Source organism: Cebus imitator, unplaced genomic scaffold (genome assembly GCF_001604975.1).
Source record: "Cebus imitator isolate Cc_AM_T3 unplaced genomic scaffold, Cebus_imitator-1.0 Scaffold458, whole genome shotgun sequence".
Taxonomy (NCBI): Eukaryota; Metazoa; Chordata; class Mammalia; order Primates; family Cebidae; genus Cebus; species Cebus imitator.
The window spans coordinates 353,380-365,505 of NW_016107773.1; the positions used below are offsets into that span (position 1 = coordinate 353,380).

Here is a 12,126-nt window from a genome sequence, read left to right on the forward strand (position 1 = left end):
CCTGCAGTGCCAGGCACTGAGAAATGCTTCAAAAATAAAATAAGGCGGGGCACAGTGGCTCGCTCCTGTATCTCAGCAGTGTGGGAGGCTGAGGCCAGACTCCTAAGGTCAGAAGGTCGAGACCAGCCTGCCCAACATGGTGAAATCCCATCTCTACTAAAAACAAAAAATTTAGCTGGGTATCATGGTGTGTGCCTGTATTCCCAGCTACTAGGGAGGCTGAGGTGGGAGGATCTCTTGAGCCCGGGAGGGTAAGGTTACAATGAGCCAAGATAGCACCACTGCACTCCAGCCTGGTGACAGAGACTCTGTCTCAAAAAAAAAAAAAAAAAAAATTTAACGGCTGAAGAAAAAGTGGGACAGAGACACTGTTGTTAGATGGAAGCCAATTTAATACACTTGATCTTGGGACCAAAAGTATCTATTATTTACTTTCAAGTGCATTTTTAGACAGTTGGTCCATCAACAAACATTTTCTGAGATCCCACTATGATCAGGCTGTATTCTAAGTGTTAAGGATACAAATAAGATATAGTCTGCTAGAAGTGTTCATAGTACAGTGAAGGGATCACCAGACCACTGGATCCCTATAGATCTATTCCAGGAAAGTGAGTCTAGATTCCATTCAAATAGACTAATTTTTCATTCCAGCTACAACTGTGAATGGGGATTGATGAAGGAAATTTCACTACCTCCTTGGGGTAGTCTATTCTCTCTTTGAGCAGTTTACGTTATTGGAAAGTTATTGCCTGGACTGAGAGAAAGATGTCTTCCTGCATCTCTCCTCTACTGATCCAAGTCTGCCTCCTCCTACCCCAAGCCACCAAAACTAGTTTATTGTTACTTTGACTTGAATGCTCTTCATGTTTTTCAGAACAGCCACCAAGGTACCCTGAATCTCCACCCACCGCAAGTTAAAGACATTTGGTTCCATGAACGTGTTCTCATAGAATGGGATTCTGAGTATCCCTGCCATTCCTTATTAAAGAAATCACAGTTAGCAGCAGATAGAGTGTTATTTAGGGGGCTGGTAGCAGGGCCCTGATGACAATTTACAAACCTGTTTTGATGAAGAAAAAGGAATGCATTAGGCCCTCAGATAACAGGGTCCCAGTTTGTGGCCTTCATTATCAAGTATAAGCAGAATTAATAATTCATATCTTCCTAATGCACAGCAAATCACATAAGAGCTTCAGCCTTAGAAAAGTCTTTAAACAGCACACACACACACACACACACACACACAGGCATACACACATCTCAAAAGCATGAATAAAAGCAATCTGTATATCCATCCCAATCAATCATGATTACTCAAGGCCCTCTGACTACTGAAGATAATTCCCTGGCTGGCAAGAAAAGTTTCTGTCCTTGCTAAAGTTCTCCACCCTTGGACTCAGCAGTCTCTCCCCAAACTTTTTACTCTGTATAAAAACTTTCATTCCCAGTTAATACAGACTCAAAATCCAACTGTCCCCAAGAATTTAGGGTGTGAGCAAAGAATCACAGTGCTTCTCTAGTCCCTTTTATTGGATAGAGGAAACAGTCCTAGAAAAGAAACGCCAATTGTAGGTAGCAGACCTGACTAAAACTCAAGTTCCATTTCTTTTCTTTGGTCTCCATCAAAATGTCTTTAACTTCTTTTTTAAAAGTTGACAAAAAGCAGCCAGGCGCGGTGGCTCACGCCTGTAATCCCAGCACTTTGGGAAGCCGAGGCGAGCAGATCATGAGGTCAAGAGATCGAGACCATCCTGGCCAACATGGTGAAACCCTGTCTCCACTAAAAATACAAAAATTAGCTGGGCATGTTGGTTTGTGCCTGTAGTCCAAGCTACTCAGGAGGCTGAGGCAGGAGAATCACTTGAATCAGGGAGGCGGAGGTGGCATTGAGCCGAGATTGTGCCACTGCACTCTAGCCTGGTGATAGAGCAAGACTCCATCTCAAAAAAAAAGAAAAAAAAAGTTGGCAAAAAGCATCAAGAGAAATATAATTCATTAATAATGGTATCTTGAGAAAAAGGTTTCTGGTAATTAAATTTGTATTCAGTGAGTTTCGATCTCCCGTGCCCACCATCACCACCTTTTTCCTTCTTTGAGCTCTCTCTACATGAGCACTTTCTATATGTATCTACCTAAGGCAATAAAGGATATTAAGTCCATGAACTAAATCAGACTCAATATTTACTGAATATCTACTAAGTGTCAGGCATTTCCACACACATGATCTCATTTGTTCTTGACAACAACTCCCTGAGGTAGGTGCTACTACACCTATTTTCCAGATGAGCTGCTGGAGCTCTATTCATAGAGAACACCTAGTACCTACAGGATTCAAACCCAGAGCTTTTCACTCCAACTCCAATACTCTCTACTACTTTCTCTGTGAACTTTAAAAAAAAAAAAAAAATAGAGACAGGGTCTCACTATGTTGCCCAGGTTGGTCTTGAACTACTAGGCTCCAGCCGTCCTTCTGCCTTGGCCTCCCCAAGTGCTGGGATTATAGGCGTGAGCCACCAAGTCCAGCCTCTTCGTGCACCTTTTAATGACTTTAACAAAGAGGATGATACTGACTGTGTATTCTGTCCATGCTTTTGCTTGCATCACAAACTGATTTTTCTTTTTTTAGTTTTATCAAGTTGAAATTTCTTGTTAAAAGGAACAAAAGATCCAGTTTCAGCACTCCCCTTGTATATACGGATAGTGTGCTATTCTGCCGACAGCAGCAGTCAGGGCAGCAAGGTGTTTTTTTTCTTTTTCTATCAGATTTCAGCAGACTGTAATAAAACTCGAAGCCTGAAAAGGGAAAAGAGGAGGCAGCCTGTCCAAACATGCTCTTGTGGATGGTGCCAGGAAGCCCCTACACAAGTAAAATAACTGGGTGCTTCTTTGGAAGTCTCAAATCACTTTAGCCTCAAATAAACCTTGACACCCGAGTAGGGGTATCAAGCAACCACACAAGCCATTTATACCTCCGGGTTGCTGTGAAAAAGAAGGACAGAGTTTCCTAAGCCAGACATTGAAACACTAAGTGGTAGCCTCCCATTTGTAACCGATGAGTATTCACAAGGACAGGTGGGTAATGGAGGATGAACATTCCCTCCCAGCATTTTTAATTAACTGGTTGTTGGATTTATTGGTCAGCTCAGTGGGAAATCAGAACCTACTACTTGGGGGCTATTTTTATAGCCTTCTGGAGTTGGGTTGCCTTAGTACAGACATCTGGCACCATTCCTAGAAGTGGTTAGATTTGTATTTTTCCCCTTTACACAGCAACCAGTGAGTAGATTTGAGCATTCCAGGCATCTGGCAATAATCTGATATAATAAAGGTCCCCCTCTCCTTTCCCACTTTGGTAATATAGCATATGCACCACCAGTTTATCCCTTCATATACAGCAGCAGGTCAGAGGCAAAGGGAGTGTGGTTAAAACACAAACTCTGTAAAACCTGGGAAGCAAGGGGCTGTATCTATCATCAATATGTTTATAAGCTATAAAACCAGAGTAAGTCATCTCTGAATAAGCAATATTAGATCTTATCAACCCCAAATTCCTCAAATCAGTGTTTCAGCTCATTTCCTCTGTCTTCTTTCAGATGAAGTACTGTTTAGGAAAAACGGGAGCCTTTTGCCATCAAAGATCTTTTTACAACATACACTAACAATTTCTGTGCAGACATTTGGGTGGCAAATTGTAACCCGATACCTATTTTGCAATAAAATTACCACAGCATTAAATTGACATAATAGAGACAGAAATTCTATTCTGTTGAGTTTTGGTCATGCAGGCACTCACTTTAATGTGGGAGATGAATTAACTCATCCTTGGGAAATCCAAGGGTAATGACCGAAACACAATGTGATTGAGCTAATTATCAACCAGGTGTGTTTTAAGGAGTTGATGGTTCAATCTATTACTGCTAAGTGCACAAGCCTGTTTAGGGGAGGAGTTTATGAGAACAGGTCAGACACTGCAACTTCCCAGAGGGCAAAAGACAATGTTTCTGCAGATCTGGCATTATGTTGAGCCCACCTAAATCCTGCTCAACCACTTAGGCCAGCTCAAGAACCTGAAAAGATATCTGGACTACCTAAGATCCCAGCAAACTGGCCATCCCTGAAGTTCACAGCAGTTACTGTGAACTGTATTGGCTTGTACTGCCTGGTACTGAGAGTCAACTTCCCATTTGTATATGTCTGGTCTTCTCAACTAAGTAAACTGCTCAAAGGCACACACGTGTTTTTTAAATATCCCCCATGATGCCTGACCTTGTTAAGCATTTGCAGATTGAGATCTCCTGGATAAAAAGTAACTTTTAAAATACTTACACATTGTTGTATAGATATTTCTTACATTTGTTTGGCTCTGTAATTGAAGTACTGTACATGAAACATAAACCATTTAATGGCTCTGGTTTATTATAATGAACATCAGTCTCACACGGTGTGGGACACAGAGCTGGGTGTATATTTTTGTCATGATATCCCTGACCAACATCGGCACATACTACAGAACAGAGCCCTGCTTCTCTGAGGCCACATTTATCTTCCTCTGGACATTTCCTACCATTTATTGGTCCATTGCGTCTCCATCATTTATTGCTACTCCCTCTACTCACACATCTACCTTGTTCTAGCACCACGGGATCCTGAAACGCACAGAAATTACCAACCAATTCCAGTACACATTTATTCTGGTGGTCAAAGTGTCTCTTCCTCAAACTGCATGTCATTAGTCTTCTTCAATGAATCCCACTCTACTAGATTGTAAGATCCCAGAGAACAGGGACTATGTCTGAATCATTATTGTATGTGCACTCTACCTCCCACAATCCACCACCACCCAACCCAGAAGCCTATAGTTCAAGGAATGCTCAATAAACAGTTTAACTGAATTCCAGGATTCCAAGCTTCCCACCAGGTACTGGAAGATTCTGAATCTCTAGGTGGTTGGTAAGTGATGTGACCAATGGTCTAATGGTTTTTATTTTTTATTTTTTCAAGAGTCTCTCTCTGTCACCCAGGCTGAAGTGCAGTGGCATGATCTCGGCTCACTGCAACCTCCGCCTCCTGAGTTCAAGTGATTCTCCTGCCTCAGCCTCCTGAGTAGCTGGGAATGCAGGCACCTGCTATCACGCCTGACTAATTTTTGTATTTTTATTAGAGACGGGATTTCACCATGTTGGTCAGGTTGGTCTTGAACTCCTGAGCTCAGGTGATCCACTCGCCTCAGCCTCCCAAAGTACTGCAATTACAGATGTGAGCCACTGCACTCAGCCGGTCTAATGGTGTTTAAATTCAACTTAAACTAAATCGCAGAAGAACACACACATGCCAACTGGCCTATAGGAGTAGGCTTCAAGTATTCAAGCAGGCATGCTCCTAGCAGAGATTCCTTTGTTTTTCCGCACAGGGAAACTTCAATATTTGAATGTTAAATGTCGAATTTGCATTTAGAAGATAACAATCAATCAAATATTTAATCATTGCCTGGCACATAGAGGGCCCTGTGCAAAAAGTCCGTGAGAAAACGGATGGGTTTTCAATAAAGAAGTACAATCAAGTGATGGTAGCAAGAATACAGCAGCAACTCTACACACTTTTTTTCTTGAGAGTCAGAGCTCATCCAGACTGAACTGCTATGGTCCCTGAGAAAATACCAGTTACTTATTTCTTACTCCATGTGAAGGATCTGAGGATTAAACAAAACAACAATACAATAATTCATTTTCTTTCCACATAAGGATTCATCTTCTTTAAACTTTTTTTAATCGATTTACATTTTCCTAGTCAACTGAAAATCAGTTTCTTTCTCAACTGCTCCTCCAACAAAATGATAAGGAGAATCTTATCCCAGGATAACAGATCTTACCTAGGACCCTTTCAAAGATTTTCTAAGGTCTGCTTATTACTTTGCCGGAAACTTCTCTCATGGTTATCCTTCTCCTCAGTTACAGCCCATGTTCTCTGGCTTCTTGGTAGTGGCAGAGCAACCACCACTGAGTGAAACAGGCTTCCCACACAAACTCCAATTGTGCCAGAGTTGACAAAGAACAAACTACTGATACCAAAGAGTTTACTGAGCACCAACCACAGGGAACTTTTTCATAAAGTAGCATTTATTTTTAAAAGTGGATTATGTTTTATATTATCCATCTTTCTCTCCTGAAATTGCTCATAAAGAAAACCACACGGGTTTTCCAAGAATTTCTGTTTGAATCAAACTAACAACTTCTGTTTCTGAAGCAGATATAATAAAAAGAATGTTGTATTTTCTGGTTAATACAACAGCATGCCACTATAAAAATTCATCAAAAGAACCATTTCTGTAATAGATGTATTTAATGGCATCTGAAATGTTAACATTTGATTCGGAAGTTAACCATAAATCAAATACTATTTCTTTGCAAGAGGGTAGACCAAAAAAGCTTAAAAGACATGAATGTAGGTGAATTTTTATACCAAATATTTACTTAATATTAGAGTAAACCTTAATTTGAAAACATTCTCAAACACGAGTACCATTTTTTCATGAAAGTGAAAACTTTGCACATTTCATATCACATCCATATACACATTTTTAACTTGTCTCTGGATAGTTTTGAGTTAAAGTTATATACCTGAAGGGGGGGAAAAGGTAATTTCTTATTTCAGAAAATAGGTTTAAGGTATGTGTTTTTAAGAATGCTACCATCTACAGAATGTCAAAAATGTCTTTCCCTGTTGGAAGTATAACTGACGGAGCCAAGTACTGAGTATCTTCGGGTTTCTAGAGCTGGCTGCATGACCTGAAGCAAGTCACTTGGACTGGCTGAGTCTCAGGGACCTTACAACTGTGCCTGACATAGAATACTGTCAAAACCTACTCTTGAACTTTACCCAGGGGTTGGGGCAGATGATATATAAGGTCCTTTCCATTTCTAAAACTCATGGATGAAGATGCCATCTAAATAAAAGAATCTGCTTTAAAATATTTTGTATTAACCAAATATTTGAGCCTTTGTTATTTTATTAGGTAACATAAACTACAGCGATACTTCAAATAAGCTTTTCTGAAAAAGAAATTAGTTTTATTTAAAGAAGGACACTTTAAGACAATTCATTGCTATTTTTCCTTCATATTTTTGTATATTTTTAAAAGTTCTAATAATTCAAATATATTACTTTTGTTCTCAGAAAAAAATAATTATTTACATCTTGGCATGTGAGATGGCTTGGGTTGGAGGTTGAAGATTATGGCAAAAAAAATTTTCTTCTCATTTTTCTGATTATAAAAATAATAAGTCTGCATTATAGAAATTTTAGGACGTGCACCTGTAATTCCAGAATTTTGGGAGGCCAAAGCGAGAGAATCACTTGAGGTCAGAAGTTCGAGACCAGACTGGCCAACATGGTGAAACCCCTTCTCCACTAAAAATACAAAAACCAGCCAAGTGTGGTGGTGCACACCTGTAATCCCAGCTATTTGGTAGGCTAAGGCACGAGAATCACTTGAACCTGGGAGGTGGAGGTTGCAGTAAGCTGAGATTGCACTGCTGTACTCCAACCTGGGTGACAGAACAAGATCCTGTCTCAAAAAGAAAAAAAAAAAGAAATTTCAGGATGTGTAAAACAAAAAAGAAACTATCCATGATTCCACCACACAAAAACAATCTCCATGAATATTCTGCATATTTCCTTATAGCATTTTCTATCTCTATACTATAGTCAACTGAGATTAGATACATTGCCTGATGTTTTGCTTCCTTCCATGTATTATTTTGTTAGTATTTTCCACTGTCATTAAAAGTCTTTAAAAACACCAGTTTTGGCTGGGCGTGTGGTGGCTCTCACCTGTAATCCCAGCACTTTGAGAGGCCGAGGTGAGAGGATCACAAAGTCAGGAGTTCAAGAGCATCCTGACCAACATGGTGAAATCCCATTTCTATAAAAAAATAATAATAAATAAATAAATAAAAACACCAGTTTAGGCTCATGCCTGTAATCCCAGCACTTCGAGAGGCCAAGGTGGGCAGATCACTTGAGGTCAGGAGTTCAAGATCAGCCTGGCCAACATGGTGAAACCCTGTCTCCAGTAAAAATACAAAAATTAGCCGGGCATGGTGGTGTGCACCTGTAATCCCAGCTTCTCGGAGGCTGAGGCAGGAGAACTGCTTGAACCTGGGAGATGGAGGTTGCAGTGAGCTGAGATCACACCACTGCACTCCACCCTGGGCAACAGAGTGAGACACTGTCTCAAAAAAAATCCCCCATTTTAATGGCTTTCTCATGGTGTCCTCCTCACAACCATTCCCCTATGTTTAGACATTTAGATTGTTTCCCAATTGTTTGCTCTTACTGCATACACAATGCTGCAGTGAACGCCTTATAAATATGTTTTTACAGCTGGACACAGTGGCTCACGCCTGTAATCCCAGCAATTTGGCTGAGGCCAGGAGTTCGGGACCAGCCTGGCCAACATGGTGAGACCCCATCTGTACTAAAAAAAAAAAAAAAATGCAAAAATTACCCAGGCACAGTGGTGTGCACCTGTAGTCCCAGCTACTCGAGAGGCTGAGGTAGGAGAATTGTTTGAACCCAGGAGGCAGAGGTGGCAGTCAGCCAAGACCTCACAAATGCACTCCAGCCTGGACAACAATAACAAAACTCCGTCTCAAAATAAATAAATAAAATATAAATAAATAAATACGTTTTTATGTACATCTTCATCACTGAACAGAGACTTGTACGTACTTTGCAGCAAGTCACTGGCAGAGAAGGGAAGGGGAATACTGTGGGAGCGGACTTGTATCATTCCCACTCCTCCCCTTTCTTGCTTGTCTTTCTGGCACAGTCTTCCTCTCCCTTACTGACCTAAATCTGGTTCTGGTTTCTTATCGACCCTGACTGTGATGTACTGAGCAGAAATAGCTGAGGAAGCAGATAAAGGCACACAAGACTGTGACTGGAAGAGCAGAAAAGTCGCCAAATACCTGGGCCACAGGTACCTTGGCTCATGGTAGCAATGGGGCCACAAGAGCTTCATCCAGATAGTTGCTGAGTCCTGAGCAACAGCTGTGTCAGTACCAAGGTACAGATCCTCAATGCAATCTAGAGGACAGCATAGAAGTACAGCTGAAGTGTTTCAAATATCTCAGTGTCCATTAACATTCTCATCAATATCCAGTTGATGTTTTCTGATATATCGGACATTATTTTAATTCATATATAATGAGAGAGCTTAGCGTCAACCCCTTCACTCTCTCATCATGTTTTTTTCCTTTGAAATCTGGGAGCCCTGTGTTTCTTACATCATTTCTTCCTCTGGTCACAAACTGTAACAACAAAGTGTGTCGGTAAGCTGAGATTGCACCACTATACTCCAACCTGGGTGACACAGCAAGTGTGTCAGTAAGTACTCTGTGTCAGAGTAATTGTTGTGTCAGCAAACAATTGGAAAACTGGACCACATACCTCTTGTTAATAAAGGAATAATTTCTAGGAAACATGGTGTCTCCCTACAGAGCTCTGCAAATGAATTGGGAAGTAAAAAGGAAAACACCAGAAAGAACCAAAGAATAATAAAATTGAGTGCTAAAACTATTATCAGGCTGGGAGTAAGTGCACTGAGAGGTCAGAAATGGGACAGAGGCCAGTTTGGGTTGGAGAGGAGGAAGTAGGAATTAGCTGTGAAGATGGGTAGTCTTTAGCTACCCAGAGAGACAGGAAAGATTCCCAAAACCAACAAAGCCACTTAAGAGAAAATGCATCCCCATCAACAGACATTCTAGCATGTGTCCTCCCACAGATTAAAATGTTGTTGAGAAGACAGGATGCATTTAGGAAAAATATGGTGACTAAGTTACTGATTCAAGTCTAGTTTATCACTCAAGTCTTTACGAAACTGAATTATAGAGGTGGGATTCAGCCACTTCAAAGAGAAACCTAAGTCGTTGATGAAGCAGCACTAAATAAGTAGCAATAAAAAAGAAAAACCAACAAACAACACTGAGTCCTAGATCTATATAAAAGCAAAAATAAAAAAAAATAGTCTTTCCTGAAAGAAAGTTGACATCTAGGTGCAAATGGCTTCAAGGGTACCTTTCATTTGCTTTCTGGCCATTTGTACATGACCTTATGCACACAGCAAAGAAAGCAAATTTACCACATAATCTCCACCTGGTGGGGCACCATCTGCTCTTTTCAAAGTAAGTCTCCACTCACCAAGCACCGACAGTGTACATGTTTAACTGTCACTAGATACTTATTCTTAAAACCATTGTATTAAAGAAAAAAGAGAGGTTGGAAAACTATGTAATCACGAACCCCATTTCATAGAGAAGATGGAATGATGGAAAGAGTGCATCTTCTACAGATACTTGCCAACATATTTTGGACATACTGGAGAAAAACATTCATAAAATTGTGCTGCCTCTCCCATAAATCACTCCAATAGAATTCTTTCTGAATTATCCTATCCCTATCTATACGGAGATCAAAGACCCACTGGCTATTCCCCACTGAAATACTCTGTTTCCAATGGAGTTATCTGCAGGCAAATGATCAAGCTATTAACACTTGCCAGACCAGTGACGCTATAAAGTTAACTGTGGTTGAGGTGTAAGGAGCTTTGAAGTTCACAGCTTTCTTTCAAGTTGTCCAGATCCCTCATTTAAGAATACCCATCCCCGGGAGATCACACCTTCAGGTTATCATATGGAAAAATCTCTCAGTCAATTGAATCTGCAGAACACATCTTACAAATCTGTTCCCAAAGATTCTCCTTTTCTTGGCTTTGTAAAAGTGTCAATCCAATACCATATGAAACTTTTCATTTAGTGGGGATTTTTGATGAAAAAAGTTTTTTAAAAAGGGGATTTGACCAATTCTGAAGAATAGTTTGCTTCCTGCTGAGACAGAAACGAGGTGATACAAGAAAAGATGAATTAATATATTTAAAACAAAATGGAGGATGGACAAGGAGGAGAGAAAAAAGGCAAAAAGTAGATAAGAAACAGAAATAGTTCTTATTAAATTCATCTTCTTAATAGTACTGTCCGCAGTAACCTTAATACATTGTAAACATGAAAAAAGAGGAGAAAATTAATTTCATAGAGATAGATCTACATGTTAAGCAGAAATGCAAGTCACAAAAGTCAGGGTCATGCAATGTAAACATATCTAAAAACTCTACTTTCTTCAAACCTAGATTGTCTTCAAACATTCTTAATGAAACCAGATCTATCCTGGCCTTTACCCCTACTAGAATGCTGATACCCACAACATCACGGACAAAACTCAAAACCATTCCATTTCCTAAAGCCTGCAGTGTTCTTTATCTAAGTGGAAAAGAAGAGAAAAAAAATCCAAGTGACTTAAGAACCAAGACATCTCTGCCATTATTAGGGAAAGAAGAGAGCAGCCCAAAATTGACTTAAAAACATAAGAAATTAAGTTTGCACCAAATGTCCCTGTGAACATGCCTTCTACATTGTAAGAGGTAAACTCTGTATTAAATTAAAATATAGATATTGAAACGGCAACTAGTAATCTTGATAAAAGAGGTAAATTGAACTCGATTGAATGTCCAGAGTCACTGGTTAGTGCAAATTACTTGTAATGGATGCATTTTCACAGTCTACAGAGGTCTGACAGCTAGAACTTTGATGCATCTGAGCAATACATAAATATCCATTAAAACGGATTTGATGTAATAAGGTAACACCTGATTTCCAGATTCTTCCAGTATACATCCAGCCACTCAGTTGTATCCATTTACAATCAATCTCTCATTCTTCCCTACTCACCTCCAGGAGCCAGCCATTCAAAACTGTATTAAGTGCCTGCTACCTGCATGGCACTTTTGCATTTCCATCTGCAAAAGGTGCCTGGCTTTCTAGAATCTGGGATGCTTGCTTTTTCATTTTTAAAAGTTGCATCATCTTTTATTTGTGAGGTTCCTTAACATATCCCTGATCTAAAAGTGTTCATGATGTATGTTTTCATATATGTTTTAAATTAAAGTGAATTAAAATTAATTTCAATTGGCCGGGCGCGGTGGCTCAAGCCTGTAATCCCAGCACTTTGGGAGGCCGAGGCGGGTGGATCACGAGGTCAAGAGATCGAGACCATCCTGGTCAACATGGTGAA

The 12,126-nt window shown here is 40.0% G+C and overlaps 1 protein-coding gene across 1 annotated transcript in view; it reads right to left on the bottom strand.

The window, feature by feature from the left end:
• GPC3 (glypican 3) overlaps window positions 1-12,126 on the bottom strand; it is a 396,452-nt gene that overhangs the window by 299,698 nt on the left and 84,628 nt on the right. The gene's annotated exons all lie outside the window — the stretch shown is intronic.